The sequence below is a fragment of the Numenius arquata genome, chromosome 1, assembly GCF_964106895.1.
Source record: "Numenius arquata chromosome 1, bNumArq3.hap1.1, whole genome shotgun sequence".
Taxonomy (NCBI): Eukaryota; Metazoa; Chordata; class Aves; order Charadriiformes; family Scolopacidae; genus Numenius; species Numenius arquata.
In genome coordinates this window covers 39498153-39505479 of record NC_133576.1, presented here as the reverse complement: position 1 = coordinate 39505479, position 7327 = coordinate 39498153, and positions in this window count along the sequence as shown.

Sequence of the window (7327 nt, the reverse complement as noted above, 5' to 3'; positions counted from 1 at the left end):
CTGGCTTTAGGATGAAGTCTTTAACACGGGCTTTTATGGTACAACAAACAAAGCTACTGCTGGCATTCAGAATAGCTGCTACCCCTACACCTGTGATTATTATTTGGGGGGCGGGGGGGGGGAGAGAAGGGGTCTAGATTCACCCCTGTAGATTCAGAATAAAATCTGCTCAAGTTCACACAGTTCTTGGACCTGTGCTACTGAGTTGGGTTTGTTGTCCAACTGGATAGTTAGTGTTACTGGTTGCAAATGAATGTAAACAGGTAATATTACTGCAGGGAGTGAAAATGTACTTTATTTCTATTTGCGTATTTTAGGTAATGGAATTGCTTCAACTGAAATTGCTGAAACAGCTGCAAAAATTTAGAAGCCTGTCCTCTCTGAATATATTAACCCAAGTGCGCATTGTGTACTGTCAAATTCGTTCAGAATTAGCTACCTCAAATGCCAAAGCTTTTCACTGGTTTTTCTACATCCAGAATTTTGATTGTCATCTAATACTGATGCCACAAGGTGGCAGATTCAGAGATTTCTGAAATGCTGGAAAATAAGGGAAATACTTGACCGGGAAGTGTCAGAGTTCGGATTTTCAATTATGAAATTTTTCAAACGCAGGGAGTTTGAAAAACTAGAGGATGCAGGAAAAGGGTTGGAATCAACTATTCTCTTGTTGCCGGGTGCCTGTGTGGAAAAAGATGGCCCCTTCACAAACGTTGGTCAACAGGAATCCACCAGCTCTGAAAGCCCTTTTCAGCCTTGCTCTGCTGTCCACCCGGTCTCCCTGTGGTGGGGCTGGGCTGAGCTAATAAAACAACAGGAACTGGAGTTGGTTTTGGAAATCATGTGTGTTCATGCTCTCTGGGAAGGATGCTTGTAATGAGTCGTTCCCTGACTCTCTCCCCGTCTCTAGTTCACGGAGGGGAAAAGCTGTAGGCTTAAGCCATTGGCTATCATCTCCAACTTTGCTTTTCTTATATGTGTGTATATATATATATAACACTACAAAACTTAAATGCAGGTTTGAAACTTTAGTTTCAGTAGCTGTGCACACTACTAACGTGCTCCAGACTAGCGGAACAGCAAAGCTCAAGGCATATATTATTGAAAATAAAGGCATTTTGCTCCAATTCAGATTGTGACTAGAACTGTAAGGGAGGGAATGGAGAAACTATCTTCCTTGTAACCTCATTATAAATTATAGCTACAGATAATCTTTTTTCAAGATAGCCTGTAGTCATTTTCCTAATTAACTGCTGTGGAATACCAGCTTTTCGTATTACACTTAGCCTGTCCTCCCTCTACTCTAATGACACCGTGTGGCTATGGTGTCTAAGCCCTGGCACACTTGAGGAGTTTCTCCTTCCCGTCCCCATACAATGTCATGTTTAGGTAACTAACATGAAGAAACTTGGCAGCAAAGTATTCTTATGGGCGATAGGTAATCTAACTTCTCATTTTGGGCAGTGTGGTGCTTTTCCTATGGTTAGAATGGTTAGAATTATATTGGCACGTAAAGATTTTATGTAAATAACGTTATCCAATTTTATTTGTAAACAAAATAACCACTTGCGTTTCTACCATTTCACCTGTATCTCATTTGTTGATGCAAATTGAATGCTAGTAGCAAAGTGGTCCTACCTCATGTAATGACATTTTTTTAAACAATGTTACGAGATTGCTGCTTGGTTGAGGTGCAATCCAAGGACAACTGCTTTAACGTTATTCCCCACAGCTTAGAATCATAGTCATAGTATCATAGAATTGTCTAGGTTGGAAGGGACCTTTAAGATCATCCAGTCCAACCATCAACCTAACTCTGATAAAAAACCCCATCACTAAACCATGTCACTAAGCTCTATGTCAACCCGTCTTTTGAATACCTCCAGGGATGGTGCCTCAACCACTTCCCCGGGCAGCCCATTCCAATGCTTAATAACCCTTTACCATGTGTATCTCACATGTTCACTGTCAAAAGCAACAAATAATTATAACATGTTAAGGGACTGATGTCCTAGATGATGGTGAAATCCCACGTGAGACGGTACTAACGCATTATGTGACATGGCAATCTTATTTCTGCTCAGAACTCTACAGGCACTCTTGAGAAAAAGTCTAATAACCTCTTTAGTAGTTAGCGTGTTTAGGAAAAGGAAAGATGTAGGACATGTAAGAAAAAATTGCATGTAAAATTGTCAGTCACTGACATTTTTATGAACAGAATAATATATTACAGAATTATTTAAAGTTATTTAATTATTATAATTCTTTTATTATGCAGTTAGTTAAGATTACAGTTATTACAGTATTACCTTTACCCCAAAGGTCATCAATAGAAAATGGAAAACCTTGTCCTTTTCTATAAAGCAAAACAAAATGAAATGTGAAATGTGAAATAAGAAGTTTGAGAAAAAATTGTGCAGACACAGGGAGCCACGTGATTCCTCTTTCCCCTCCTTTCAGAAACGTCTGATTTTCTGCAAAAGTTTGCTAATCAGTGGTTCTGCTTTCAGTTCTCCATTATTCTATGAAAAAGGCTGGGTCTTTTCAGAAAGAATCTTTAGAAAAGGGGTATGTCCCTGCAGTTTTGATGTAGCGTTTAGCTTTGGTAGAATATCTTGGGTGAGGTTCATTTTAACAGGCTGAACTGTCCTCATATGCGTGGTGGTGCTCAAAAGCAGTCATGTTAGGATTATTAATTGCCCAGTGAAAATTAAATGTTCTGTGATCAGCGCTCTAAAAGGGAATACCAATACCTGTGACCTGCCCATTAGCTTTTCCAGTGAAGTCACGAGCAAACCATTCCTGCCAGAGTTAGTAGGGTCCCGTACAGGAAAGAGAACGCTGAGGAGCCTTCAGAAATAGTTGCTGCAAGGAGCGAGGATGGTTGTGGTTTTTTGAGAAACTCGCAGGCAACCAACAGGATGGATCAGAGTTGAGCGGTTTTGCCCTGCATGGGGTACTCCAAACATCAAACTCTGGTGGCCTTACAACTGTTAGTTAAATTAGTCTGTCTGCACCATGAAATAATATAAGATTTTTTTTGTCCAAGAGTACTTAATTTCTGTATATAACTAAAACTCTTGCCTTGAATATGCAGAAATAAATGAATGGGGATAAAATAATTGCAGGGAGACAAACTTATAATAATACAAGGACCTGCAATTTAAGGCTCTGCTCTGAACAGTGACTTAAGCATACAGTTTTGTACAAATATGTGAACTGTCCCACTGGCACCACTTAACGTTACTTTTGTGCTTTTTGTGCATAGTTAAATGTTTTCATAGAGCAGAGGCCTGGAGCGAAGCGCAGATTATCTACAACATTTGGTGTAGTATTTTTCTTACATGCTTAAGCCCAAATTTTCATAGTCTAGATTTCATACAAGTTCTTGAGTATTGTCTATTTACTGTCTTAAGACTTTTGTGATACCTAGCTAATGGAAAACTCTAAATGGGATGTAGGTTGTGTGACTATGGGCCTCACACACCCTGGGGACATGTGGCTTAAAACCATTGTATTGTCCTTAAATTACACAGATTGGGAGATCACTTAGCAATTACCATCATGGGAAACAGACTTGACTTGGGGAATTAATTTAATTTATTGCCAATTAAAATAGATTTGGATACCGAGAAACAAAGACAATTAACACCACCTCTCCCCCCACACCTTCAGGCTCAACTTCTTCATTCTTGGCTCCTCTACCTCCTCCCTGCTCCCCTGAGCTCCAGTTGCAACATTTCCATATATTTAAGGTGGGTGAGATTCTGAAACTCAGTTGGCAGGTGGGGAAAAATTACCCAAACCTTTTATCGCACAAAATTTAAGAACAAATTAAACTTTGTAATATGCTTCGCTATACTATGTAGTATATCACACTGGCAATTAGAATAAAATATTCATTCGCCTTTTCCATTAACTTTTAAACAGCAGTATTTTCTGAAGTTAATAGTAGCTTTATCAAAGCTCCCACTATTGGATAGCAATACATTTTTTACATTCTCAGCTGATGTAAACTGATACCAGTGGATGAAAAATTGGACATAAGGTGGCAATGTGTGCTTGCAGCCCAGAAAGACAGCTGTATCTGGGGCCACATAACAAGACACGCGGCCAGCAGGTGGAGGGAGATGATTCTCTCTCTCTGCTCCACTCTCATGAGACCCCACCTGGAGTACTGCATCCAGCTCTGGGACTCTCAACATAAAAAGGACATGGACCTGCTAGAGCAAGTTCAGAGGAGTGCCACGAAGATGCTCAGAGGGCTAGAGCACCTCTCCTGTAAAGACAGGCTGAGAGAGTTGGGATTGTTCAGCCTGGAGAAGAGGAGGCTCCGGGGAGAGTTTATAGCAGCCTTCCAGTACCTGAAGTGGGTCTACAGGAGAGATGAGGAGGGACTCTTTACCAAAGCCTGTAGTGACAGGACGAGGGGCAACGGTTTTAAACTGAAAGAGGGTAGGTTTAGATTGGACATAGGAAGATATTATTTACTATGAGGGTGAGGAGACACTGAACAGAAGTCATGGATGCCCCATCATTGGAAGTGTTCCAGGTCAGGTTCCGATGGAGCTTTGAGCAACCTGGTCTAGTAGGAGGTGTCCCTGCCTGCGGCAGGGGGGGTTGGACCAGATGATCTCTGAAGGTTCTTTCCAACCCAAACTGTTCTGTGATTCAATGATTCTATGATTCTATTTTCAATTGATGCACTTCTCTGACGTTTTGAAAAGTCTCTAAGCAAATAATGGCATGGTCCATTTTCAACTCCATAATAATAATTAGCTATCAGAAAAAAATATTACCCTGAGACAAAATATATGTGTTTATAAGAAAACAACCACACATGCCACCTGAATCTATTTTATCTGCTGAAAAAAAAAAATGCGAATAAACTTGATACATCAATTGTTTTAAGCTACAAGTATACATCATTTTAGCCTTGGGTGTATCTTGTAAAACAACCTTTAAATTGCTCTCCCTGTCGTGGTTTAATCCCAGCTGGCAGCTAGAACCACGAAGCTGCTCGCTCACTCCTCCCACAGTGGGATGGGGAAGAGAATTGGAAGAGTAAAAGTAAGAAAAAACTCATGGGTTGAGATAAAGACAGTTTAATAAGCAAAGCAAAAGCCGTGCACACAAGCAAAGCAAAACAAGGAATTCATTCCCTGCTTCCCATGGGCAGGCAGGTATTCAGCCATCTCCAGGAAAGCAGGGCTCCATCAGACATAATGGTTACTTGGGAAGACAAATGCCGTAACTCTGAACGTCCCCCCTTTCCTCTTTCCCCCAGCTTTATATACTGAGCATGACGTCATATGGTATAGAACATCCCTTTGGTCAGCTGGGGTCAGCTGTCCTGGCTGTGTCCCCTCCCAACTTCTTGTGCACCTCCAGTCCACTCGCTGGCGGGTTGGTGTGAGGAGCAGAAAAGGCCTTGACTGCCTGGCAGCAACCAAAAACATCAGTGCAGTATCAAAAGAATTTATCATCCCAAATGCAAAACGCAGCACTGTAACAGCTGCTAGTAAAAAAGTTAACTCTATCCCAACTGAAACCACAACACCCTGTTAGTGGTCTTTATGGAGAGACAAAACCAGGGCACACTAGTTTTGCTTCCACAGCAGCCACACTGTCATTCTTTCATTTTTCATATTCTCAATAGTAAAGAAGTTTCATGAGTTTCTTTTTGATGTTATGCTAGAGATAGTTCAATTACATGTCAGCGTCCTACCACGAGCAAGTGAGAAACAGCATAAGCTGTAATAAGATGTAGCAATTATGCATTTTAGTAATTTCAAAACCCATGAAAGGTACCTTTAAATAGTCTTTTAAAATATCGTACTGTTATTTATCTACAGAACATTTTCACTGGGTTGCCATAATGCGTGGAGGAAGTTGGCCAGCTAAAAATACACAAAGCTTACTTACGCTGTATTTTACATCACAAATATTATTTGCTCTGTGTTCTCTCCCACCAGTGCACTACACTCAACTGGTACTTAGCCTATGGTAGGTATGTGGGATAAGACCATAAATATCAAAAGATTATGTATAGAATCTACTATTTCTTTAGAACAGACCAGAGCTATTCAGAGAATATATATAAAACATAACGTTTTGTGCTTCAATATGAAGTTTATAAGAAACAAAAAACAGTCTTTCCATTTTTAATTTTTACCCTTTGCAATGGTAATTGTTCTTGAATGAGAAGGTAGCCAGAAAAAATGCTACAAACAAAAATCCAAGATGGCCCAGCTTTTGTCTCAGGAGGTAGTTACACTTCTCACACTTGCCCTTGCATATTCTTTAGTTCAATCTGTAGCCTCAGCGAAGAGTTTCTCCAGTTTGTTTCAGATTTTGTTTTTTTTCTACTTCAGCTCTCCACTGAAACTGCCCTCCTGGCCCCAGAGTTACCTGAAGAGCAACAAAGCTCACTTCTCTGTTGATTTTAGCCACTATCTCTCAAACCTGCCTTCTGTAATCTCCTCAGCAGCTTGCAGTGTACTACCAACACAATACAGTGAAGCTGTACTCCTCCTCCACTTACAGCTTGCACAGGCTGAATGGAAATTTCCAAAGAGATGCTTACGGTCTGTCCCTAAAACTTTTGAAGAGGCAGGCTTTAGCCACTATTCAATGCTTCCACCCAACCCAAGGCACCCAGTGAGCATCTGCACTGACAGCTTCTCTGCCCATCGCACATGTTGCACAGGGGGGGTTTTCAGTTTGCACTGCTATTCAGGAGCCTACCCCTAAGATTTTTCTCCCTACTGCACCTGCAATCCAACCAGGACTGGGGCTGACTGTGTTTTAACATAGCCTCTCCATGAATCCATAGCGTAATTTTGAACCTCGAAGCCTGCAACCCAGCATTCCTGTAAGACAATGCAAAAGGTAAGTTATTCCAAGGGCTATCTTCTTACTTTTCCCTAAGGGGCCAGGTTTCCTCAGGCTGAACCCTACTCTGAGAGAAGGGCTTGCTCAACGGTCCGGTTCGGCGTGCGCCTGACAGGGCCTACACGAAGGATACCGCTCACAGGAGCCTGGCTCCGGCAAAGCCTCCACCCAGTCCCCTCTCGCTGCTCCGGCAGGCCAACATCTCCCTGCCTGCACACCCCGCCGACCAACCGCCCCCGCTCACCCCCGCGGGGCGGCTGGCAACCGCTTAACGTCCGGCAACCGCCTTAACGGCCGCCCGCACGCGCTCCCCGAGCTCTCTCCCGCCCCGCCGCGGCCGCCCCCTCACGCCCTCTACCGACTTCCGGTGGCGGGAGGCGCAATGCGGAAGGGACGGCGGGGCCGGAGCGGAAGTGAGGTCCCGCCGGCTCCC